Source organism: Condylura cristata, unplaced genomic scaffold, assembly GCF_000260355.1.
Source record: "Condylura cristata isolate star-nosed mole 26May11 unplaced genomic scaffold, ConCri1.0 scaffold00027, whole genome shotgun sequence".
Classification (NCBI taxonomy): domain Eukaryota; kingdom Metazoa; phylum Chordata; class Mammalia; order Eulipotyphla; family Talpidae; genus Condylura; species Condylura cristata.
The window spans coordinates 13,640,086-13,667,430 of NW_004567128.1; the positions used below are offsets into that span (position 1 = coordinate 13,640,086).

Consider the following 27,345-nt stretch of genomic DNA (forward strand, 5'->3'; position numbering starts at 1 on the left):
AGAGATCTAGTTTCCATTTCGGCCTCTCTACACATTTATATTCATTTTCATTAATTTAGGCATTGTAATTGTTAAAAGCTAAGTTTTATTCTAAAGTATAATAGATTCTCATATTTCACTCAATATCTTACAAAACATCTGTATAGTGAACATTCTCTCTGACCTTGTCTTTCCTTTATTTTTTATTTATTTATTTTTACTTCTCAAGGTGCATTTGGTTCTTTATAATTGGTATATCACTTGGATAGCTGGTTATATTGTTTATATGTAGATTTTTCTTTTTATAAAAACTGCTAATGCCCATGCTTTGAGCCATGTAATGAACAAAATGATCATTTAGAAGAGTTGTGCAATGTCGCATTTATATTTGGATCACCCCGTCACTGACGGATGACCCAATGGCCTTCAGTCTGATCACCTCATGAGCACTGTTAACCTCTTGCTTGTGAACCTCATTCCTCTGGTCCTTATCTGCATCAGTGACTAAAACAGGGTGCAGATCCTGCACCAGCAACATTCTCTCCCCTCCAAACAGGCTCACTTGTGTCTCCCTGCTCCCCAGGGGCCACCATAACAGCTTAATGGGTGAACTCCCAGCCTTTCCCTCTTTAAATAACAGAACTGGTCTGACTTCAGATTTCTACCACTTCCAGTCACACAATTTGGGGGAAAGTTACTTATCTTCCAAGCCACACAGAACAAGATACCCACTGAACTGGAAACAGCCAGCAACTTGCAGTTTGGGCTGTATTTTACAACATTGGGAGCGGTGAATTTAAAGATGTTCACATGACGCAGGACCAAATTAAGACAGCTTTCTCCCTCTTGGTGACGTGCTCCAGCTGTGATGACTGGAGTTTGCACGCACATTATAGCCTTTGCCAGAGACAACATTTGGAGTTCTAAGGAAAAGGCTGACATGTTGGAGATCCATCATCTCTCCTTTCAATTTTTCTTTCAAGATGTCAGCAAGAACAAGATGATCTACCAAGTCCTTCATTAAGTTACAAATGGCAAGGGCATATCAAGCCCACCAGCCCTAATGCCTCTGAGGGGCATGTTCCTCCTTTTTTTTTAAAAAAAAAAAATATTTATGCAGACAAGAACTGGGGCACAGGCCAGAGGTGTGGGAGTCGAGAGGATTCACCAGAGACAGAGTGGGGAGCAGAATAGACAAGACAGTAGAGGTCTGCCATACCATGTGGGTCACCTCCCTGGCTGGAGCTTGAAGTCCTATCACAAGGGCTATGGCTACCTCCACAGCGCTGTGCTTTAACCTGCTGTGCCACCAGGGAGGCCACCAGGGAGGCCTCCAGTATGTTCTTCCTTAGTAAGATTTTTAATCAGCTGACTCTGGAGTCAGAGCAGTGAGAATCCTGAGCACACATACGACAGTGTGGGCAGTGGGCAACTTTGGATCCGGGAAGCAGTTGTTCGGAACCCCCAACTTCCTCCTTTCTCCCTCTTTCTTTCATGCAATACATCTTATAAATCATTCCATAGAAAGGTAAAGCTATACATCAGACTTATTCCTCCCCTCTCAACTCATCTTTCTACCCCGTTACAGAACACTTTGTTTTATAGCTGTAGCATGCTTATTCAAACAGAGCACATTTAATGGACTTTTGAAAGATTTAAGTCTTCTTGTCTTACAAAGAGTGCTACAATAAAAACCCTTGTGCTAAGACCAATCCTTCAATTTGCCTAGAATTGATGGGTTTCCTGAAATGTGAGACTTTCAGTACTACCACTAGGAAAATCCTAAGAAAATCAGAACAAGTTGGCGATCCTACCATATTTCACAGAGAATTGATAATTCTTGAGATGTTTTTAAAAACCAAGCACAAGGTAGATCTTTCTATTTGCTCATATACTCCTTTTCCTCCTTCAAGTGTGTTCTAAGGTTATTTTTTTCACATTGGTCTCGAACATTTCCCATTAGGTTTGTTCCTAGGTCATTTTTCTTCTTTGACACTGCTGTAAATGAGATCTTCTCTACCTCTACATTTTTAATTGTTGTTTTCAAACATTCCAAAAAATTCATTGATTTCTGTACATTTGAGTTCGCATCCTAACTCCAAGTGCTGATCAAGCAGCCTGGCATGTTCCAATTGTATGACTACTTTGCCCCAGGCATCCGGGGAATCTGTTATTGCATCTCCTCTATCTGGCTTTCCAATGAGCAAAGAAAGAGTAATAGGGCATGCAAGTGACACATACCCCTCTGTTCTTAATCCATTGACTTTAGTTCAGCCAACACCCCTGCTTACCAGCAGGGACTTAAGAAATGCACCCTTCAGTCATGCCTAGGAAGAAGAGAATAAATGAGCCAACTTTCAACATCATTACAACAGAGGTACTACAAATGCATGTTTTTGAACTTTTGCTTCTTGGACAAATCACAAACACTTTAAAATAGCACCGAGCATATAGTAGGTGCTCATGGAAGATATGCTGACTAAATAATGTCTTTAATATGAAAATGTTTATCTATTTCAGCACACTGCGCTAAGCATGGAGGAAACACTAAATAAAGGATTTTGCACTAAATCCAGGATAAAGGTAAAGGTGATCACTTTTATCTTTTTCTTTAATGTTTTATGGAAGAAATTCACCGATGCCATTAAATATGAGAAAGAAAAGATTAGGTAAAATTATCCCTATTTTCGATGATACAATGATATATCTAGGAAGTGCAAGACAAGCCATTTTAAAACAAGCGCAAACAGTAAGTGGATTCAATAGGATTGTTTTGGGGAGTGGGGAGCAAGAAAATTTTTTATAGAGTGCAATTAAAAAGTGCATAGATAGGCCCTCCCTGGTGGCGCAGTGGGTTAAAGCACAGCACTGAGAAGCTAAAGCCACTTCCGCATGAGTTCGATTTCCGCCCCCCACGGAAACCACATGGCACAGCAGACCTCTCCTGACCCGCCCGCTGCTCTCCTCAGCAGTGTACTTTGTAGATCTGCCTGTTCTGCTCCCCACTCTGTCTCTGGTGAAGCCTCTCACCGCCCCTGCATCTCTGGCTTGTACCCCAGTTCTGTATGCATAAATAAATAAATCTTTTTAAAAAAAGTGTATAGATAGAAAAAAAGTGTATAGAAAAAAATTATTTAAAAGAAGTGGGGTGAAGCAATGTGAGGAGAACTTCCCCACTAGATATGTAGCAAAAAGACTCATTTATTCTGTGGAATATTGCCATGGAACTAGAAAGAATGGAATATGGGTTGTAGAAATATACATGATTCATAGAGAACTCTAGAATATGAACAGAATGACATAAGCCATGTTAGTACAAAATATTCAAAGAACGATGCTGGGAAAACTGGACAGTGATGGGGGAAGATCCAGTCATAGTTTCTATCTCATACAAAAGGTAAATTGTAAATAGATAAAAATTTAAATGTATAAAATATGAAAGCATAAAAGTACCAGAAGTAAACATGGAACAATACTTTATTGGAACACTATATATGGGTATATTTTTCTGAGTATAAGACAGTAAGAAGCCACAATGGCTAGAGTCACATAATGAAAATCATAACTGCCTATGGAACCCGAAATACATGGATGAGTTAAAAATGTGGAAAATGGGTTTACCTTCTCTATCACTAAGTATATCAGTTTGCTAACAAACTACAAAATACTAACCCTTTCATATACCATTGGTGGGAATATAGACTGGTCCAGCCCCTATGAAAATAGTATGGAGGTTTCTTAAAATATTGAAAACAGACCTACTATATGTTCCAGCAATTCCTCTCCTAGGTATGTAGCCAAAGAATACAAAAACCTGAGTTCAAAGGGAAATATGAAAATTCTCTGTTAATTGCAACAATATTTAAAATAGCTAAGTCATGGAAATAGCATTAAGTGCCCAAAACAGGTAAGTGGATCGTGAAAATGTGGTATACATACACAATAAAATACTATATAAATATACTATATAATATAAAATACAAAAAATATAAAAAATACTATATAAATATATATAAATAAAAAGATGAACTCTTGCCATTTGCAACAAAATAAATGGAACTGGAGGAGAACATGCTAAGTGTAATAAGTCAGGAAGACAAGTATGGTGTCGCTTACATGTAGAATAGAGAGAAACAAAGCTAGGGGTCAGTGAAAGCAAACTAGTAACAAAGCCCAGAAATCTGACTGTTGCACTCTCTCTATCAGAGAGAGGGGGAAGAGAACAAAGCGGGGAAGAAGTGGAATGGTGGAGGACCATGTGGGCTTTGCTGTGGTGATAATACCTGAAAGGGGGCACCTTGTATCTCTAAATCACAAAAACATCATAAACCAAAGTTACCTCAACTTAAGAGAGAAAAAAAAAAAAATGCTAGTGAAACACCACAAGCTGCGAGGCTCAAAACAGAAATGTTTTGTTTTGTTTTGTTTTGTTTCCCTCAGAGTTGTGCAACATGGAAGTCTAAGATCAAGTTGTCATTAGGCTTGACTTATTATTATTTTTTTAAATTTTATAATAGTTTATTTTTACATATTTTTGTGCATTTTCCATCTCAGTTGCAATCCTCTTGGGCTTCCCATCACCAAATCACCCATGTGCCATCACCATATTCCAGTGCATTTCCTTCCCCCCAAGGCTTGATTTCTTCTGAGGCTCTCAGAAGATGTCACCTCACTGTGTCCTCACAGATTCACTCTCCATCTCCGTGTTGTCTAAGTTGCAATCTCCCCTTATAAATACATCATCAGGGCCCTCCCTGGCGGCAGAATGGCTTAAGGTCTGCACTATGAAGCTAGCAGCCGTCACTTTAACACAAGTTCAATCCCCGGGCAGGGAGGTGACTCACATGGCACAACACACCTCTCCTGACCTGCCAGCTACTCCACTTAGCAGTGTACTTTGTGGATCTGCCTGTTCTGCTCCCTGCTGTCTCTGGTGAATCCCCTCACCCTACCCCCCTGCATCTCTGACGTGTACCCCATTTCTGTAGGCATAAATATTTAAATAAATAAATGAATAAATAAGTACATCATCATGGATTAGGATCCATTCATATTACTTCATTTACCTTAATTACCTCTAAATGCCCTATGTCCACAGACAGTTTCATTCTGAGGTACTGGGAGCTAGGACTTCAATGCATGAATTGTGTGAGAACACAATGTAGTCCCTAAAAAAAGAAAGGATTGATATCACTAATATATAAGGAATCTTGTCAGGAATTCACAGAGACTCCTCTTTTCCTTACTTCTTGTATGCTCTAGGGTTATCATTATCAAACTATGAATCTCAGACCAAATCTGCCTTGGGCCTAGTTTTGTAAATAACATTTTATTAGAACAGAGCCATGCCCGTTGGTTTGAGTATTATTTAGTGTGCAATAGTTAAGACAGAGGCACTATGGCCCACATTGCCTGAAATATTTACTATCTAGCCCTTTCTGGAAAAAGTTTGCCAAGCTGTGGTGTAGGGCACAGATTGAAGGTTAGGAAATAAATAGGCCAGTAACAGGGTAAAAGCTGGAAAAAAGGGGAGGCTGTACTATGGACTGGTGTCCAGTGTGCTGGGAATAGTGCTGGCGTACCCCTTGTATCCCAGCATATTTGTTAATAAATATATGCTTTTATCATCATAAGTGTGGTGGATGGGGTCCTCCTGGGTGATGCAATGGATTAAAGTAAAGCACTATGAAGCTAGTCATGGCCACCTCAGCACTAGTTCGATCCCGGCCAGGGAGGTGGCACAGCAGACCTCTCCTATCTCGCCCGCTGCTCCCCTCAGCAGTGTACTTCATCAATCTGTCTGTTCTGCTCCCCTGCTCCCCACTGTGCCTCTGGTGAATCCTGTCACCCCCTCTGTACCTCCGCCCTGTACCCCAGTTCTGTATGCATAAATAAATAAATCTCTTAAAAAGTGGGGTGGGCTGAACAATAGATATGATGGGTTGAGAAACTCTGAATGTGATCTCATTTGAAAACAAGGTCTTTGTAGCTATAGTCAAGATGAAGTTATTAGGGTGAGCCCTAATCCAATAAGAGTATGTCTTCTACAAACAGGCAAAATTGTACAGGCACACACAGAGAGGAGATACCATGTGAAGAACAGAGACACACAGACACTGAAGGAAGATGGCTGTGTGACAACAGAAGCACAGATTGAAGTGATGCCCCCACAAGCCAAGGCTCGCAAGGACCACAAAACTAGAAGAGACAAGGGAATAGTCTCTCCCTCAGGTTTCTGAGGGAGTGTGATCAGGCCCTGTCAATCCTTTGGTTTGGGACTTTTAACCTCCATCTCTGTGAAAGAATAAATTTCTATTGCTTATCCGCCGGTTTGCAGTACTTGTTCACGGTAGCCCTCAGAAATTAATATGGTCACCCCAATTAATCAGGATTTAGAACCTGAAAGAAAGTAGCTAGCATTCAGGGATGATTATTACAATATCCTGGGTTAAAATACGGAGAAGCGAAAGGTGAGGACACCACTTAAGAGGCTATAAAAATAGAAGACACTGGAATTAATTGGGACCTTGTTGCAAACAGACTCAAGCCAATTTAGTAGGTTTTTGTTAAATGTTAGGTGTTTTGCCAGGGATGAATAGTCTCCATATACCAGATTTTTAAAAAGAAAGATCTCAAGCTATTCTCTTTTAAATTCTTATTATGTGCATTTTATTTTGGTGAAGTTTGTATCAACCAATGAATGATGCGTGGAATCCGAAGTCTGCTTAAAATGGATGGCATGCAAAGGAGGAAGGCTGATGTCAATCCTCCCTTGACAGGCGCTGGCCTCCTTTGCAGCCTCACTTCCAGGTGCTAATTTACAATTAGAATAAAGTCGCAAACCAAATTCTGCCAAACATGCAATATTTAGTAGCAAACAAACATGGTCTGTTCTTGTAAATTCATGAAGCTCTACCCCGCTGCCTTTTTAGTCCTTTGACAAGAAGCCTGCATGAAAGATTCACTGGAGGTACATGAACTACATTTCAGTGGCCAGGTTCAGCCAGTTCTGGAAATGACACCACGGAATCTTTGCTAAAGGCAGCACCTTGAGTTAACAACCCTCGCTGAAAGCAGCCACGCTGAGGGCTTCGCCTCCTCACGAAGGGCCAAGGTACCCAGCATTCTTGGCAACGTGGATCTATATATTGAAACACCACTCATTTCACCCATGAAAAATACTTTTCAATAGCTAAAATGTAAATTATTAAACCTCCTTGTGTTGCTCTGATGTGAGACAACTGAAGCCAAAACAGGAAAGCATACTCTAATTAGACCGGTCCAATGCTAATTAACCACACCTGAAGTGTGAATGCTTAATTAGGGCATTTCGAAGTTAACCAACAGTATAGGATTAAACATCACTTTCTATGCCAAGGTATGAAAGTAAACTAGAGGCAAGAGCAGGTCTGAAGTAAGAGTGGAAGAGGGTGGCTTTTTCTTCCTAACCGCAATTCTCTTACAAAGGAGCTGAGAAATGGACTTAACCTGGGATGTCATTAATCTAGGCAAAACTCGAAGTGCCTGAGGGGCTGTGGTGTCCCCTCCGCTATCCAACTGTCTGTGCACAAACTCCTACCCGAAGGTGGCGCAGCCTTTCAATTTCAATAGCACCTCATTGACAAGGTACGTGCAGCAATCACTTTTATAATTCTAAAATTTTTGTTACTGACTATATAGAAGACTGTATTATATGTGTGCATGCATGCATGTATGTATGTATGTATGTATGTATATATGTATGTGTGGTCTTTGGTTGCTACAAAAGATATGGGGGCCTCCCTCGTGGCACAAAGGGTTAAGTCGTGGCACTATGAAGCTATCACCAGCCACTGCAGCAGATCGATCCCCAGCCAGGAAGCTGACCCATATGGCACTGCAGACCTCTCCTGCATAAATAAATATTTTAATAAAAGAAGATTAATTTGTGTCATTTGTAGCAATATGGGTGCGCAGACTTATAAATCAACAATGTGTTCACTATGAAAAGTCTAGTTTTCCTTATCATCACACAGGTGACCCCTCTTGAATTCTGTATAGTTATATATATATCAATGTTATTTTAATAGAAATTTATAAATAATAAAATACGAAAAAATATGGTCAGGGTATTTTTTTTTTTTAACTTCATCAGTGTAATATTCCAGTTAAGGACCATACAGTAAGTATTTCTGTTTAAAGATTTATTTATATATGTATTTGAGAACTGGAGTATAGGCCAGAGGTATGCAGGTGGTGAGAGGATTCACCAGAGACAGAGTGGGGAGCAGAACAGCTGGATCTACTGACGTATACTGCTGAGGGGAGCAGTGAGCAAGACCGGAGAGGTCTGCTGTGCCCTGTGGGTCAGCTCCCAGATCATGCTGCAGTGGCTGGCTTTAGCACTAATTTTAACCCCTGTACCACCAGGGAGGCCCATGATAAGCACTTTAGGCTTTATACGTTATGCAATCTGATACAAGTGCTCAACCAAGCCTTAAGCGGCCACAGATGATATATAATGAATAGACACAGCTAATGTTCCTATCAGAAGTTTACTGAAAAAATAGGATGGGGGTCTTCCCTGGTAGTGCAATGGGTTAAAGCACAGCACTATGCAGCTAGTCATAGCCACCTCAGCATGACTTCAAACCTTGGCCAGGGAGCTGACCCACATGGGCAAGCAGACCTCTCCAGACCTCTCCCACTGCTCCTCTCAGCAGTGTACTTTGTCGATCTGCCTGTTCTGCTCCCCACTCTCTCTCTCTGGTGAACCCTCTCGCCATCCCTGCACTTCTGGTCTGTACCCAAGTTCTGTATGCATAAATAAATAAATCATTTTTTAAAATAAAAATAAAAAATAGGATGTGAGATCTGGAGTTGGCCTACAGGCTATAGTTTTCAGACACCCCCACACCCTCCTGCTTTGTCCCGTCACATAAAAAAAAAGCTCACCCAGGCCCTCCCTGGTGGCGCAGAGGGTTAAAGCACTGCACTGAGAAGCTAAAGCCACTTCTGCATGAGTTCGATTCCGCCTGCCCCGGAGGTGACCACATAGCGTGGCAGACCTCTCCTGACCCGCCCGCTGCTCCCCTCAGCAGTGTACTTCATGGATCTGCCTGTTCTGCTCCCCACTCTGTCTCTGGTGAAGCCTCTCACCCTCCACATCTCTGGCCTGTACCCCAGTTCTGTATGAATAAATAAATAAATCTAAAAAAAAAAAAAAAGCTCGTCCAGGAGAAGAGATATTGAACACCAGAACTTAACCTTTAATTCCTATATTTCATTTGGCCCCAAACTATGTGCAGAATTCTGTCCATATCTTCCCTGTACTTCGTACTTAAGGCAAGCATGATGCCTAGAAGCTGTCCTAAAACTAACTAAAATAATAATCAGGGGAAAATGGGGTAAATCTGGTCATGAAAGCTCAGGGTCTTAGACGCTAGAGAGGAAGCACTTGTAACCCCTGCTTATTAACTTGATGGCTCCATCTGTGTCTGGCTAAAAAGGAGATATCTAAGAATGTGTGCATTCTGAGTACTGAAACCTGGAGATGTAACGCACCAGCTCTTGCTGAGAACCAACTACCTGCAAAAATGTATGGGAATGCAAAATAAAAGACACATCCCTCAAGGATCCAACAGCCTGGTTTGAGAAGCAGAACACATACGCATAAGAAAACTACTAAACGACGCTTACAAAGCCAAATGTCAGAAAAGTACACCTTTATAAAGTACAAGCTGACAGTGTCAGTCCTTTCGAGAAGACTCTACAGAAGAATAATCAGAGTAGGCAAGAGATTGTGGAGAAAGCTGGGCAGAAAGCCATCCCTATCACCAGTTCCTCCCAAAACAGAAGAGAAAAATCTTTGGGGATGAAGGAATGTCAATTTCCTTTGTCAAAGTGCTCCCTGTTAAGTTCAATGGTGGTAAGAAGTGAAATACTGGGATGATTAGCAATGTCTTACCTGCTAAACACGGAACGGGTAAGCTGCTCCGGCTAAAACAAGGCTCAGTCGTTTGGGGGCGGCTTCAGGACTACAGCTGAGAAGACACCGCAGCAAGAAGTCCTTGGATCTGTTCTCCAGTTGCTGAGGACAGGGACACTCTGGCCCGCTGTGCAAATTAAGCTACAAGTCGGTCAAGTGCAGATTCGTGCAAAACTATGCAAATTGGGTACAGAGTTAGTCGAGCTGCTGATTGGTTGAATTTCAATCCTGGGCGCTCGGTGGAAGGTCAGCACTGTTTCAGCTACATCCAGGAGGTGAACTTGAACCCACGTGCCTGAGCACGCCCCACGAGCCTGAGCGCGCCCCCACGTGGCTGAGCGCGCCCCCACGTGATTGTGCATGCCTGCATTTGCCTCGAGCTTGCCCCTTAACAGCCTCCTGACTGTTTTGATTTTTACCCAGACACTGCTGGCTCCATCTTATCATCCTTCTTTCTCTTTGAGATACCACTTGCCCTATTTACCAAGTTGTTTCAAATTTCATATATAGTTCTTAGGTAAAAAAAAAAAAAAAAAAAAAAGATTGGCTGGCCAACACACAAAACCTATTTAACCCCCAACATCCCATTTGTCGGTACTCTGTTACATTTCAACATTTACACACATGAGATTATGAAATTCTAGAAATTGTTTTTGAATTGTAAATACACAATATGGGCCTCCCCGGTAGCTCAGGGGTTACTGTCTCAGTACCATCAATCTATCACCAGCCATTGCAGCACGAGTTCGATCTCCTGCTAGGGAGCTGACCACATGGCACAGCAAACCTGTCCTATCTTACCCGCTGCTCCCCTCAGCAGTGTATTTCTGTCAGTCTGCCTGTTCTGCTCCCCACTCTGTCTCTGGTGAGTCCTCTCACCGCCCCCTCCCTCCCTGCACCTTTGGCCTACACTCCATCAGCTCTTCTATGAATAAATAAATATGTCTTTTAGAAAATGTACTGCGGTAAAATACACAAAACATAAATTTACCATTTTTAATTATATAATTCACAAACATCAATTTCATTTAAAATTTGTATAATTGTCACCTCTATTTCCAGTATATTTTCATCATCCCAGACACTGTTACAATGAAATAACAATGCCTGATATCCCAGTGCCCACTACATGATAACTTCTATTTTCTGTTTTTATGAATTTGTCTACTAGGTACCTCCTGTAAGTGCAATGATACAATATTTGTCCTTTTTATTTCACTTTGTATACTTCTGTCAAGGTTTATTCATTTTGTAACATGCATCTGGATTCCATTCCTTTCAATGACTGAATAGCATTGCATTTTTAAAAAATATTTATTTATTTATTTAGCATAGAAATGCTGGGGTGTAGGCCAAAGATGTGGGGGGTAAGAGGATTCACCAGCGACAGAGTGGGGAGGGGAACAGGCAGATTTACTGAAATACACTGCTGAGGGGAGCAGCGAGTGAGGCAGGAGAGGTCTGCTGCGCCATGTGGGTCAGCTCCCTGGCCAGGGGTTGAACTCAGGCAGTGATGGTACTAGAACTGAGACTGAACCTGTAGGCCATCAGGGAGGCCTTCCGTTGTATTTGCCTGCCACATTCCATTTATCAATTTACCTGTTATGGACACTGGGATTGTTCCTGCCTTTTGGTTACTGTGACTAATACTGCAATAAATATTGATATACAAACATCAGGTTGTTTCATAGTAAAGTTTTTACTACCCCCTTTTAAATAATGGCAGACACAAACATCTAAATAACTTATAGTTGGCTATGAGCAAATGGACTTTGATAGTCATAATATTCAATTTCCTTTTTTGAAAAATAGTGATATTAATAGTATCCACATCAAAGTTTGTTTGGAATAATAAATGAGTCAATTTCTATAAAGTTCTTAGAAAACTATCAGTCACCATATAAGCATTAAACAAATATAGCTCTTACTGTATTTAGCCATCTTCCATCTTTTCGGGACACACAATTCTGCTGCTACTGTAATTTAACACCCAAATTTACCATTCTACCCAGGCCTGTCCTGTGCTCTTAGCTTTTCTTTTTCCAAAGTCATCCACTTCCTCAATCAAAATTCTCCTCCCATGTGACTGATCTTATCAAGATGAGGAGTGAGGCTTTATTGACCCATTCAGCACTGATATATACGTTACTGATAGACACTACCCATAAGATTTATGATTCATGGCTTCTTACATCAAAGACTTGCAGACTTGTGAAGATATAGAAAGATACAACGACTCCAATAGTTACAACAGTATTTCCTGTTGCCATATTTTCAATGACAATCTAGTTTAAAATTCATGATTCCCCTCAAGAGAGAATTCAAAGACAGTTATAGAATTTCTAGTGGTCATGGGAATCATAAACTTCTAAACCAAGGCAGGCCAGGAATGTAATCAAAGAATGTGTTATAGAGTGCAATTTAATAGTAGCTCATAAATATTTCAATAAATATAAAGTTAATATAATTATTGTCCTTAAAAATGATGAGATTGTATATTTTTGTTAAGGCTTAATAACTGTGATATAACAATGATCTTACATTTCTGAAGTTTCTGGTCTTTACTTTAAGAAAAGTTAACATGAACCAATCAATCAATGGATGGGTAGATGAATACCAAGCCCTCAAGAATAACTTTAAAAATTCCCATATAGGACATACATTAAAACTACTAAAAATTAAAGATGTTTAAACTAATAAACTATTAAAAATTCCAGAAACTGATCTCACCAATGGCTTGCTGGTATATTTTATAGGTGTGTGTAATAAAATCTGATTAATGTTTATTTCATTAAGTGAAATTCAGGTGCAGCACTGCAAGCCAGCCACTTCAGTGAGTTCGATCCTCAGCCCCAGAGGTGACTCACATGTCACACAGACCTCTCCTGTCTCGCCTGCTGCTCCCCTAGGCAGTGTACTTCATCAATCTGCCTATTCTGCTCCCCACTTTGCCTCCAGTGAATCCTTTCATTGCCCCTGTACCTCTGGCCTGTAACCTAGTTCTGTATGCACAAATAAATGCATTTTAAAAAGAAAAAGAAAGTCTTTCTTACTAGTCAGTACATAACAGTAGATGTGAAAGATGGTGAATTCATTATCTTTTTTCAAGCATTTCCAAATACTATTATCAGTCAGTCTGTTAACAAATTGTGCTTGAGTCCTTTAAGGGGTTGGAGATAAGAATGATCATGACTAAAGTAATAGTGTTGGGGGCTATATGAATTCAGACACCTGGGTTCTCAGATTTATGATAGCATTACCTTGCTGTTTAAACTTTCGGAGAGCTTGTTTCTGTAAGAATGAATGATTTAGAAGACCACTAATAACCGTTATCATTAATAATGTCTACATGAAATAATCCAGTCCTGTGTAGTGGTAGCAATGGTCTAGAACTAGCGATGTGGATTTATAAGACACATCCCTAACCCCAAGAAACACTGATTTGTTGTGTAGCAAATGCTGTTGCTGGTCTCCCCTTAGGCCTTCCCACTGAATTAAACCCAAGCTGGACTTAGACTAACAAGTATCACCAAGTACATCTCCTTACCTGAGGGCTTGCTTTGATTATAAGAGTCCACTCTATCTTCCATAACAGTAGACTAGAAGCACTAGAGAATTAGTGTAATCCTGCCATCCTCAACCAGTAACTACTAATAGTAAACTTACATCCCAGTTCCCCTTCCCTTTAGATAGATTAGCCACTCCTTGCGTTCCAGTTACACTAATACCTGGGTCCCCTATACACTAGTTCACAGAATTCTCCTGTGTGGTTAATCCCCAGTTACTCACAGTGATATTTACCTTGACAACATATCTTTATCGACTACCTTCTCACCTAGTCCCATCTTCTCCTTTTTTTCCGGAGCTACTAAACAGATAAACTACTTGTAATCAAATCCCTATTTTAGGATATTCTTTCTGCAATAGCCCAAACTAAGTGAATACTGTGTATATGTATAAGTTTTGTATACCTCCAAAACTTGTCAATACACTTTCTCTTCTTAGACCCTAGTCAATGATTGGAGCTCCCCAATCCATTCTGTCTTTAGGTCCATTCAAGACAGTTATGCCATTATTACTGTCTCACAGGTGATTTATTTATGTAAGCTGTGCATACCTTAAATTCTAAATTGTATCACTTTTGTCTCTATATCTCTAGTGCTTATCATTATACCTAGCACATAAGGAATTTAATGATATGTCCTCCTTTGTTCGGAAGACTATTCCTTTCCACATTATTTCAAGTGATGTCTTAGATTTATGGTTTAGGACTCAGCTTGCAGCCTTCTTAGTGAAATCATTCCCAATTGTCACACACTTAAGAATGCATTCCATGCCACTTGATCCCATGAAGACATTGAGGGTACCTGGTTCTTAAGTATCACTTACATTATCAGGTATTTCCTTCTTCAATTTTTCTGCTTCCTATGTGAGCTTCTTTGCAAGCTTCTTGAAGCAAGAGGTGTTGATGCATTCCTTTTTGTTTGTCTCAGATCACAGCATAATAATAGAGATTGTTTAATGCATAAAGAAACAAGTCATTATTGGTTTTACTGGGAGTTCACGCCTCCTTTGACTCCCATAGTATGTATATTTGTGCAAGCATGATTAAGAACAAAATAAATAACAATCACAAAACAAGATCTGTCTGGTGGCTGAAATCTATACATTTAAGGCCAAACCCCTGTGTTTTGACCTGATTTTTTTGCAGAAGTATAGTTCAAGAGCTCACTGCAATTAGCCTGCCTAGTGAGTATTGAACACTGAGGTACTATAATTAGGATAAATTAAAATAGATTTATGTCCATATTATTTAAGAAAAACCTAGGTGTGTGAGGCCAAAAAGGTTTTCTGACTACAAGTTTAGACTCTCTAATGAGCCCTAGTGGTCATGTCATACTGTCCTGTATATCTCTGCCTCTCCACACAGAATACCGGTGCTGCAAATTATTCTTAATACAAAGCAAGTCAGAAATTTGTCTTGAAATAACTGACAACTCATCTCTTCAAGTTTTGCAAGGACATATTTATACTTGGCACATACTATAAATAACAGCTGGTAATTTTGCCACAACCATTTTTCACTCACTTTTAATTTTTCCCATACTTATTCTTCTGTCCATGTTGACTCTCACTTAAACTCAAGTGCAGTTTAGAGTTTGTACTGGCTTGTGTCTATTGACTTGCTCTGTTTCCAATCTTCTTCATAACACATTATAAAAGGAGTTATATGTGGTTACTCTTATGAAATTGTTCTATAAGAATATAAGTACTCTGATGCAAAAATACCACATTAATAGAGAAAAACAGACAAAGCAACATTCACCATACTTTGGAAACTTGTAATCTTAAGAAATAGAAAGTGTCAAATTCAATATGAAACCCTGTAGTCTGGGAGGAGAGTATCAAAGAGGTATGAGCTATATGGTTGAGACGTAAAGGAAAAGTTGATGTAAATTCTGATAGGAAGCTTCTGGGAAATTCCATGTAAAAAGCATCATGTAAATAGGTTACCAAAGCATTCCAGAGGGCAGGAAAATCTCCAGTTAGGGACCCATGGCAAGGAAGTTGTAGGAAGAATGAGTCAAGTCTTGCTCATTTAGTTTCTCTCCTTCTGATTCTTCCACCCCCACCCATTCTTAACAAGATAATTTTTCTCTAATGTTTGCATTTCTTATTGTGCATTACTTCATTGTGATCATTATCACATGATTTTGTTCCTGTCGGTATCTATCTTACATCTCCATGAATGAAGAAACCAGGTCGTTTTATTTTGTATACCAAAAGCTTATCTAAGACAAACACTCCATAAACAATTACTCATGTGTTAGGTTAATGTGGAAAATAAGTTAAGTAGAAAGACATTGAGATTAAATAAATCCAGAAGTCTTTGAATACTAGAATAAGACTGACATTATTCTAACAGGAAGAAATACTAATAATAGTTTCTGTTGATGTGCTAGAAACTTTGAATAAGTCATCTCATTCAATTTAAAAAACTTCCTTGTTAGATGTAACATTGTTATCTCCATTGTACAGATTATGAAACCCAGGTAGGGTTGCTAAATTTGGTGAGTTGCCCAAAGTCATTGAGAACCAATATGTGGCAAGTATTGTTCTAGATGCTTCAATAAAGTTGGCCACCAAGACAAAGCAGATACTTACAATCTCTGAGTTATATGTTCTGGTTTAAAGAAAACCACAAAAAAAAAAAAAGAAAATTCACATATGAAGATCAAGAGTCCAAAGGAGAGTAAAATAAGCTGATACACTTGGGAGTAAGTGGCATGATGCGGAGGAAAAAGTCTTCTTTGCTCAACAAAGTCAGGATGTCCCCAACATAACACTCTGATCATATGTTATTCAGAGGCTGGAAATAGTCAAATATCAGTTTTGGAAGGATAGTTAGTGGTAATGTGGAAAATGGTTAGACAACAGTATCAATTAGAGGAGAATAAGTAATCATCAAAATTGTTGCTCCCCTCAGCAGTGTACTTCCTCAATCTGCCTGTTCTACTCCCGCTCTGTCTCTGGTGAATCCTCTCACCGCCAAGAGGTCTGGCCTACATCTCTTATCTTGTATGCACAAATAAATAAATCTTTTAAAAAATGGGAGGAGGGTGGAGGCAATGGTGATGATGATGGTATTCATCTAGGGTGACACGTTTTGAATATTTACTCATTAAATGTCTGAGGTTACACAGTTCCATCACAGTGATGGAAAGCTAATTTTTAATCACTGTAAGAATGCTTTGCAAAGTGTGCAACTCTCACTACAAGGTATCCAAGATCATTTGGGATGGTATTTAAGATAATTTAAATTACATTGGAAAAGACATTAAAGAATATAACTATCACATAGGAAGAGTGCTATTTCCATTTTAAATCTCTTTCAATCCCTCTAATTATGTCAAGAAGAAATTCTCAATTTGAGCTATTTAAGCTATTTTGACTTAACACCTCTCTAACATTTGCTAATCTCCTTTTTTAAACAAAGAGTGAGCAGCCCTTCTGTTCAGAGCCTTCAGCAGCCAGCAGCATCTAGCAGGAATTTAAAAGTTTATTTTCATTGTATTCATTTTTCCACTTATCCTCTATTTATGGCCAATGATACACAATTTATGGTAGTGGTCAATCCTTTACTTTTATCACAAATTGATTTAAATAAAAGTTGAGGAAATAGTGATATAGTTAATTTGAGTATTTAGCAAAAATATTACATATTCTAGAAGACTGGAGTGTGACAGCAAGATACAAAAGCCACCTAGAATTGAGTACAATCTAAGAGGGTCTGAGACACACTTATTCAAAGGATTGCAAAGTTACCTAGGAATTTCTAGAAGACTGGGTCCCTGGATAGGTTTACAGATTCTGACTGATTACAACCGTGGCAGAGTTTGCTTCATGCACACAGAATTTTAGAAAACAAAATCCTCGAGAAGCCTGGCACTCTGTGGTACATTCAAGACTGAAGTCAAACCCAGGCCTGGATGAGACTTACAGACTCAGAAGTTGGTTGGTTTCCTATCAATGTACAATTAATTACTGCAAATCTTGGGGCTTAAAACCACACAAATTCATTACCTCACAGTTCTGAATATCAGAAATCCAGGTGGACATTTGTGCTGTAAATGTCAGTAGGTAAAAATCAAGGCTGGGCTCCTTTCTGGAATCTCAAAACAAGAATCTACTTTCAGCATCTTATGTGTTATTAGCAAAACACTGCACAATTCCTGGAGGTTATAAGATTGAAGCCCCCTTTGTCTTGTTGATTACTGGCTGGGGATTGCTCTCAACAACTGAAGGTCACTATCAAATCCTTGTCCTGTGACCACCTCAATATCAACAACAGAGAACCTCCCTCACCTTGAATCTCTCTGATTTCTCTAGCTTGATAGCAGAGAAAACTGCTTTTAAAGGGCCATTGTGGGGGCCCTCCCTGGTGGTGAAACAGGTTAAAGTGCAGCACTATGAAGCTGTTCGCAACCACTGCAGCACAAGTTGGATCCCCGCCGGGGAGGTGACCCATGTGGCGTGGCAGACCTCTTCTGTCCTGGCTGCTGCTCCCCTCAGCAGTGCATTTCAGTCAATCTGCTTGCCTGTTCCCCACTGTCTGGTGAATCCTCTTACCCGCTCCCCACAGACACACCTCTGGCCTGTACCCCAGTTCTTGTCTGCATAAATAAGTAAATCTTTGAAAAACTACAAATAAAAAATAAACAAAGGGCCATTGTGTCTAGACCCACCTATATCATCTAACTTAAGGTTGACTCATTAATACTGTAATCTTATCTACAAAATGCCTTTTGCTGTGTAACCCAACATAATCAGGAGAGTAACGGGAGGGGAGGAAACAGACATAAAAGCAGCTAACTTACAATTCTGTTCACCACAAAAGACATCCACATAAACTGCATCCTTATCTCCTTTTATTAGTTCAGCAAACATTTAATCAACATCTATTATATTAACAAGCAACTTGGTATCTGTGCATTTAACCATGGAAAACTGTTTCTCCCATCTTTGATTTGGAATATAACATTCAAATACGCTTCACCAAGGAGACATGAGTGGGGCACTGGGAGTGCCCTATTTTCTTGTTGAAGTATAATATATAAATATAAATATATATATATATATATATAGAGAGAGAGAGAGAGAGAGAGCGAGAGAGAGAGAGAATAATAATGTCTGTTATTCACATTGTTTAATCATTAACAATGTCCCAGACTACAGGATTCTATTTCCTAAGCCTCCTTTAGTCATTTCAACAAGAAAATAGGCCAGATAGTGAATCATATAAAGCAGGGGATCCCATGAACCATGTACATTCCTCATAATTTCATCACTTGGTGGGTCCCTGGCTCTGAGGTTGTGTTGCGTGACATTCTATAATGGTATATCAGACATTCTGAATTCTTTGGATATTAATATGAGCAGTACCAATGCAGACAAGAAAGGAACCCCATTCCAGGAATGTATGCCAACTCCATGAAGATTGCATTGAGATCCCTCTTGAGTGGGAGGGATAGATGTATATCCATCAGGTACTAATACCTGGACACGGTAATTGCTATACTCTATGGGGGAAAGGTCTCTGTGGATGTGATTAAAGATCTGGATCTGAGAACACTGTGAATCATTTTCATTGGCCCTAAATGTAATCCTGTGTGATAAGAAAAAGGAATCATTCCATAGAGGTTGAAAGAAGGCAGCATAACCCTGCAGGCATGTTGGAATGATTGGCTGTGATGTGGGAGTGGTTCATTTCAGCTCCTACTGACATACTGGAGCATGCACACTGAGACAAAGACTCAAGAGAAACTTGTTTATTTGGGAGTCAGTTCCCAGGAAACGCCAATCAGAGAATAAGAATGTGATCATGGGAAGAAAGAAAGCCAGTGTGTGAACGAACAAGCAGGTAACTACTGTGTACATGTTCCTCAGTCAATCCTGAGCGGGATCTCTGGGAGGCAGTGTTAAGCAAGTCTGAAATTTAGCTCCTCTACAGTTGATGAAGCTGGAATGTCTTTCAACTTCCACCCACTATTGGCCATCAAGGAGCTGACCCACATGGAGCAGCAGACATCTCCTGTCTCGCCTACTGCTCACCCTCAGCACTGTATTTCAGTCTGTTTGTCCTGCTCCCCACTCTGTCTCTGGGGAATCTTCTCACTGCTCCTGCACCTCTGGCCTGTACCCCAGTTCTGTATGCATAAATATATAAATCTCTGAAAAATAAAAAAAAAAATAGATAAGTTATAAACCAATGTTACTTCAAAAAAAGAATATTTTAAAAATACAGCATTTCCAGCCAGACCCTTGCCTGAACAGGCTGAGATCAAATCTAGGTGGAGAGTCTCAGGTGTTCACAAGAATCTACTGTCAATAAGTACTGGAACTCTAACAGAGTATGATGGGTTCTAATTGGGATATTCAATCCAGAAATGGATTGTTTCTGCTGGGGAAAATTCCAGTGAGGTTTCAGAAAAGTGATCACTTTCAGCATGGGAACTGACGTCAGAAGGAGATGCAATTTCCAACAAGACAAAAAAAAAAAAATGCAACGTGCAAGGGCTAAGACAAAGTCAGAGGAAAGTCTACCTCTGAAAAGTGGGCTGAGAACAGGTGACAGAGGTCGAGTTCCATATTACTGAAGTTCAGTATTATAGGTAGCAGTCATTTTTCAGACTTTCAATGTCGCTGAGTCTCATAACTATTGGAAAATTTTAACCAGAAGGGAAAATTTTTAAATGGCCTTATTGAATTTGTTCAATAGTTGACATTATAAAACAAAGAAGACAGCAAAAAGAAATACCAAATATTAATCTCTCTTATGCCATGCATAATTTTCTTCTCTTTCTAAGGATTCACACACAACAGTAAGCTATTCAGAGGTTTTGAACACAAGCATGAATTTTATTTTGTTCTGACTTTTGTAACTGAAATAACTAAATGATTTTCAATTCAGTAGTTATAAATCTTCCTACAAAAACATGCACACAATTTTTATTCCCACATTGCCACCCTCTTTGCCACTTGCAGATGAATTATTAGAACAAAGTTATAAAGCTCCACATATTGAACGTCTGTAGTAGAAAATACTGACATGGCCATAAAAAATATTTTCATCTTTGTCTAGCTTTATTCACTGCTTCAACATTTACTCATCCCCCCTTCTCCCCTAAACCTCGAAATATACAAGCCAGTTGTATTTGCTTTGCTTTGCCTTTTTATTCTTGTCTTATGTCCTTTTCAAAAAGTATATGTGTTGTATTAGAGACATGTTCTAACTCTATGAAGTGATTGAGGAAATAATAATGTCTGCCCAAGCTGACTTAATTTCTTCATACAAATGTTTGGTACTGTTTGTTCCCAAGAAGCATGCAGATAAAGCCAGAGACTCCATTTTTTTTACATTAAAAGGGATGGAGTTGATGGTTACAGTAGTCATGATTGATTATTTTTAATATTTCAAAAAAATTTTAGTCATTTTTCTTTAACTTATCTTTGTTAAAAGTGCATTTATTGCTTATATTGTTTAATTCCTGGATATATGTATCCTAAATATTTTTTTGACATTTACATCAAATACATGTCTTTATGACTCACAACTGGCCTGGCAATGCCAATATTTCTTGATTTCAATTCACATTACATATAAGAGTGAAAATAATTTTACCCTACTTTGTTTTTTTTTTAAATAATCTTCTATGAAATACCAATTGTTGAAAGTTATGTTGATATTTTTGTGAGCTAAAATGGTTGCTCTTTCACAGAGGTGATGCATATACACTTTTTTTTAACCTCAAGAATATTCTAGAGGATTCTGTAGTGGATGTCAAGGGAAGAAAGTTTCTCAAAAATATTCTGAATAAGGTCCTCTCTGGTGGTACAGCGGTTTAAGACAGCACTATCAAGCTATCAACAGCCACTGTAGCATGAGTTCAATCCTCAACTAGGGAGCTGACCCAAGTGGTGAAGCAGACCTCTCCTGTGTCACCTGCTGCTCTCCTCAGCAGTGTATTTCAGTAGATCCACCTGTTCTGTTCCCCCCTCTCTCAGTTGAATGTTCTCACCCCCCACACCTCTGGCCTACATCCTAGTTCTTGTATGCATAAATAGGTAAATCTTTAAAAAAATATTCTGAATAAAAACTAGGAGTAGGAAATTTATGATATTCAGGCTGAGGTGAATTCCTAAATTTCTTTTATTTGGGAATATCATCTTTATCCCATGACTATAAGTGAGGCTTAAGTGGAAATGATAATTATGATTACTAATATCTAGAATCTATTAAGTGATCACTACTGGTCATGTACTAAAATCATTAACATAATTATCTTATTTTATCCTTGTAACAGCCCTGACTTGAAGGTGTTAACATCTTTATTTCACTGATGTGAAAACCAGACTCAGAAATGTAATGTACTCTAAGCCACGTGGCAAGTGACAAATCTGATATTTAAACTAAGTCTGTAACTCAAGTACATTACCTCTCCAAATATTCTCTGGGACAGGAAATATTGACTTAATTTTAAAGTGGCATAGATGATTAAAATTAGATCCATTTTTGAAAGCAGAATATAAATGGGAGAAAGAAGCAGAAACTCACTGGATACTCGAAAATGGGAATGAATTTGAGATACACCAAAAATTAATGATCTCCAGAATAGAAGGTTATAAAAACAAAGGCAGTCTACAGTCACCAAATTTCATCATTTTGCTAAAGGCTGACCCTGGAAGCTTGGACTATTAAAACTAAAAATATGTATCAAGACTAAAAATAATCTTATTATTTGACAGAGTAATTCCAAGTCTAATATGGTTCTTTATACATTATTCAAAATTCTACCCCATAAGAAATAAAACTATTGCAGCAAAAATATTTATCTACCATTATTCTAATATTAAAAATTTAAAAATATTTATAAAAAAGTAAATCAAACATTGGGAAGTAAAGGTTAACTCAATTATAGAAAATCATCTCAATGAAATATTTAGCACTAATAAAAATTATGTTTACAAAGAACATGCAGCAAAATGGCAAATGTTTTTGAAATTAGTGCAAAGGCTTAAATTTTTACTTACATGATGATTGCAACTATATGAACAAACTGAGGGGAGTTATAAATAAATGAAAACAATTAGATATAGTCGATGGTAGAACTGCTAAGTAGTTTTAAGGAAAATACAAACAAAAGCATTCTCAAGTGAAGTGGGGAAAAATACTATGAGAGAGATTATCAGAAACCAGTCTGTCACTTCCCCTTTATTATCATCCTCTCTGGGAGCTGCAAGCTAAGTCCCACTTTCCTGGTGAAATAGGCATCCCTAATTATCTACCTACTTCCCCCTTCCTCTGGCCACAACAGGACACTTTCCCTTTGTATTGCCTTGTGGGTGGGCAGCATGTCCAAGACTCTCTTGCAGGAAGCAATGGTCTGGCCAAGAACAGGTCTTGGACGAATGACATGTAAATGGGGTTACCGTATTTTGCAAGCCAAAACACAGGATGCTCAGTTATATTTGAATTTCAGGTAAACAATATACAATTTCTCAGTTATAAATATTTTGAAAATATTACATGAAGCATATCATAAATGTGATTAACTGTTCACTTGAATTTGAAATGTAACTGGGTGTCTGGTACTTAACTGGCCACCAGACATACAAAGAACCAGGAAGGATGAAGCTTTTGACATAACACTTATTTAAATAAAATATAGCTCTATTAGTTTGGATTGTGTTTCACTGCATGTAAGGAAAACCAAGCTCTAATGATGTGCTGAAATAAGATTTTTAGTTATCTAGCAAGGGTGCAGTTGTTCAAGGAAACGAGATTCCTTCAAGTGTCTGACTCTGTCTGTGGCGTGTGTATTTGGTCCTAAGAGCAACACATGAAGGTTGTACACCTCCAGGCATCCTGTGTGCATTCTGGAGATAAAAGAAATTAAAGGTGGCAAGCAAAGCTACCTACCAGCTTTGTCTGCTTTTCTTCCTCTCATTATGATTATGACTTCTTAAAATTTTTTTGGCAAGAAAATTGTTTTGCGTAGTAATGTAAGGTTTCACTTCACTGGCCTCCAAATGTATCATCCAAATGTTGCTCTCTGTCCAGCAACAACATGCACCCCAGTCCCTCACCCAGACTTGCTATGTGTACAACAGTCCTCTGTGATCCCTGAGCAGTGAAGTCTGTGGCTACATTCCTTACAGTTTAGTTTGAAATTAGTCTTGCTCATATTGGCCCTTTTTTGCTGGGCAAGACTGTGTCTTTCTAAGTGGACTGCAGAGTCCTTGAGAGAAGGGACTAGGCCCTATTCACAATGTACCTAGAACTTACTGGGCTTCTAATAAAGGCTTGTTGATGGGCTTACCAGTAAATGTCACCAAATCTTAACAAAATACCATAAGAAACCTGCAAGTATAGCTTGCTAGATCTGTAATAGAAAGGTTGACATGAAGCAGAATGCATTTTTATTTTTACTTTATTTAATGCTTCATTGCACATGCAGTGCATTTACATGTTTTAAAATTCCTATGTTATAAAAAATTCTACCGTGGTAAATTACCTCCCTTCTGCATCCTTCTAGTCAACTAGCTTCTCTTCCCTATGTACCCAATCTCATGTTTCTTGTATTTCCCAGAAAGAACTTTCCTATTTACAAGCAAAAAAGCATATTTTAAATTTCATCTTGAATATTAAACATTTACTATGTGCTGACGTTCATGCCAGCTACTGTGCTGAATGTTTTGCATATGATCATTCCAACAGCTCAGTGAGGCAGGTTTTCTTCTTTATTTTTCCTGCTTTATTAAGGTGTAATTGACAAATAAAAAGTGTATGTACTTAAGGTGCTTAGCATGATGATTTTATATATATGTATATATACGTATATATATATATATACATTATGAAATGATTACCATTATCAAGCTAATTAACAGTCCTATCTTCACATAGCTACCATATTTTGCATGTGGCAAGAGCACTTAAGATCTATCCTCTTAGCGAATTTCAAGTATATAGTATGATATTATTAATACAGCCACCAAATCATCAGAGAAATGCAAATCAAAACCACAATGAAAATCACCTCATGCCTGTTAGCATCACATTATCAAAAAGACAAGAGATAGCAAGTGTTGGTAAGAATGTGGAGAAAAGGAAACCCGTGGCACTGTTGATGAGAATGTAATGGTGCAACCATTACAGAAAACAGTAGGGAATTAAAAATAGACTATCACATAATCCAATGACCCCACTTTTGGCTATTTATCCAAAGGAAATGAAATAAGTATCTGAAGAGCTATCTGCACTTCCATGGTTACTACAACGTTATTCACATTAGCCATGATATGGAAACAAACTAAGAGTCTGTTGATACAAGATGGGGAAAAAATGGTAGAATAATATTTCAGCTATAAAATAGCTGAAATTTGTGCCATTTGTGACAAAATGGATGAAACTGGAGGGCATTATGCTAAGAAAAGTAAGTCAGACACAAAAAAAAGACAAATATAATTTCACTTATCTGTGGAAGCTAAACATGTCAAACTCACAGAGAAGGGTTTTTCTATCATCTCCATTTTGTAGATGAGGAAACTGACAGTCACACAGCTGCACAAACCGCAACTGGCATTTTAACCTAGGAGGTCTGACTCCAGACCCCAAGCCCTCAGCCGCGAAATACATAGATGATATAGATATAGATATATAGACATATAGATATATCTATATGTTGAATATTTTCATGAGAATTACACGTTAAAAGTGAGTCTGAGAAGATTATATAGTCCACAGAGGTGAAAAATCATTTCCAAATATCTGGAGAAAATAAGATAATGTACTTGTGCAATATTAACAAGTAAGGAAGCATAGTTGAAAAATGCTTTGTCTTAAGATGCTTTATCTTAAGACAGAACTTGTCCCCAGCCAAGCATGAATACTGTCTGTCCAGGTGTGGTACTGTAAAAAGAGAACACAAGTGTATCAATGGGAGATGTTTCTCCCAATGCAATGGAAGGGGACTTTTCAAGGGAGATCATTTGTTTTGTCAAATGATTTTGATCAGAATTCTTGCCCCTTTGCTTTTATTTCAGACTCTTCCATCCCTCTTAGATCTTCATCCTGTTAGCCTTCATTCACTGATTTATCTGTTCTAATTCATCTGTCTCCACTGCTCCTATACGCTTACTCTTTTACATTTGTCAATTAGCCCTGTGATTTTAGCTTGCCTAGGCAGTCATTCTTCCTTTTCTAGGAAATTGCTGACTGCTTCTACATAATAGGGAATAAAGCTAACAGTTGCTACAAACAGATGCTTTATACATAAAACAAAAAAAAATAAAACAACTCAACCTACAGTTAACTCTATGCTAAAAGTACATGGCTAGGTTGCAGAAACTTCCAGAAAATCTTAAATAGTTAAAGATCATTTTTAAGTGTTTGAAAAATTGCTAAAGTTAGTAAGCTAACACAAAAGTAGAATTAAAAGTACTCAACAAACTTCAGTATATCCAATTAAAGAACCCTCTCTGTCTGCTTAAAATTGTGTTAAAATGTGAGCAGTTCTTGCTGGTATTTCAGTGCTAATTTAAATGAAATAGTTAGAATTTAATACAGATGGTATTCACAAATAATGCATGATAATCAAATGTCCCCAAAAGTGATTAAGTTAAAAATAGATTCTATTACTGGTAGATTTGGGGGAATGTTAAAGCTCTTAGCAATACAAGATATGTTATAAGGAAGTAGTTCTCTCTCTTTTTTTTTTTCAATTGGGAGGAAGGAACTGGTCATCTCAAACATTACTGGAGACAGTTTACCTTGAGAAAATCTTTTGAAAATTAAGTTGCAGACCACATTGCTTAAGCCAAGGTGTTTAGCCCAAGCCCAATTATGGGTGCCTACACTATGCTTCCCCAACATACAGGTGCTGAGTTAGTTGGTCTAGGGAAGACCCAAGATTTGGCTTTTCAAACAAACTACCAGATGATGACAATTCTGCCCATAACTGGGGTCAGTATTAAGCAACATTCTAGGGGCCCTCCCTGGTGGTGCAACAGGTTAAAGCACACTATGAAGCTATCTGCAGCCACTGCAGTTCGAGTTCCCTCTCAGGCTGGGGTGGGGGGTGACCCACATGGCACACAGCAGGCCTCTCCTGACCCGCCTGCTGCTCCCCTCAGCAGTGTACTTCGTTGATCTGCCTGTTCTGCTCCCCACTCTGTCTCTGGTGAATCCTCTCACCCTCCACATCTCTGGCCTGTACCCCAGTTCCATATGAATAAATAAATAAATCTTAAAAAAAAAAGATAAGAAAGGAGACTAAAAGATAAATGGGGCGGGGTAATGAAGGTGCACACACAAGTGCTAACACCCGAAATAACAGCACTCAGAAGAGAGAAAACAATGAAGAGGAGAAAAATATTTGAAGACACGGAAGATGAACTAAACATTTTTATTTTATTTTTTAAAGATTTTTTTTTATTTATGCATACAGAACTGAGGTACAGGCCAGAGGTGTAGGGACAGCGAGAGACTTCACCAGAGACAGAGTGGGGAACAGAACAGGAAGACAGAAGAAGTACACTGCTGAGGGGAGCAGTGGGCAGGTAAGGAGAGGTCTGCCGCACCATGTGGGTCATGTGGTGAAGAATCAACTCTACAGCAGTGGCTGCGAATAGCTTCACAGTGCTACGCTTTTACCCCTTGAGCCATCAGAGAGGGCCCACGAAAGCAAGTTTAAAACATTTAGATAAGTGTTTAAAAAAGACAAATCTGGAAAAGTTGTAGGAGATATGAAGTAAAGTTTACTAAATAAATGCCTTAGTAATGGTGATTTAAAAAATATTAAAGATGGAAAAAAAAGGAGAATATCTGTGAGAACCAA

The 27,345-nt window shown here is 38.7% G+C and overlaps 1 pseudogene; it reads right to left on the reverse strand.

Moving 5' to 3' along the window:
- Positions 1 to 361: 361 nt before the first annotated feature.
- LOC101635106 overlaps positions 362 to 27,345 on the reverse strand; it is a 61,726-nt pseudogene continuing 34,742 nt past the window's right edge.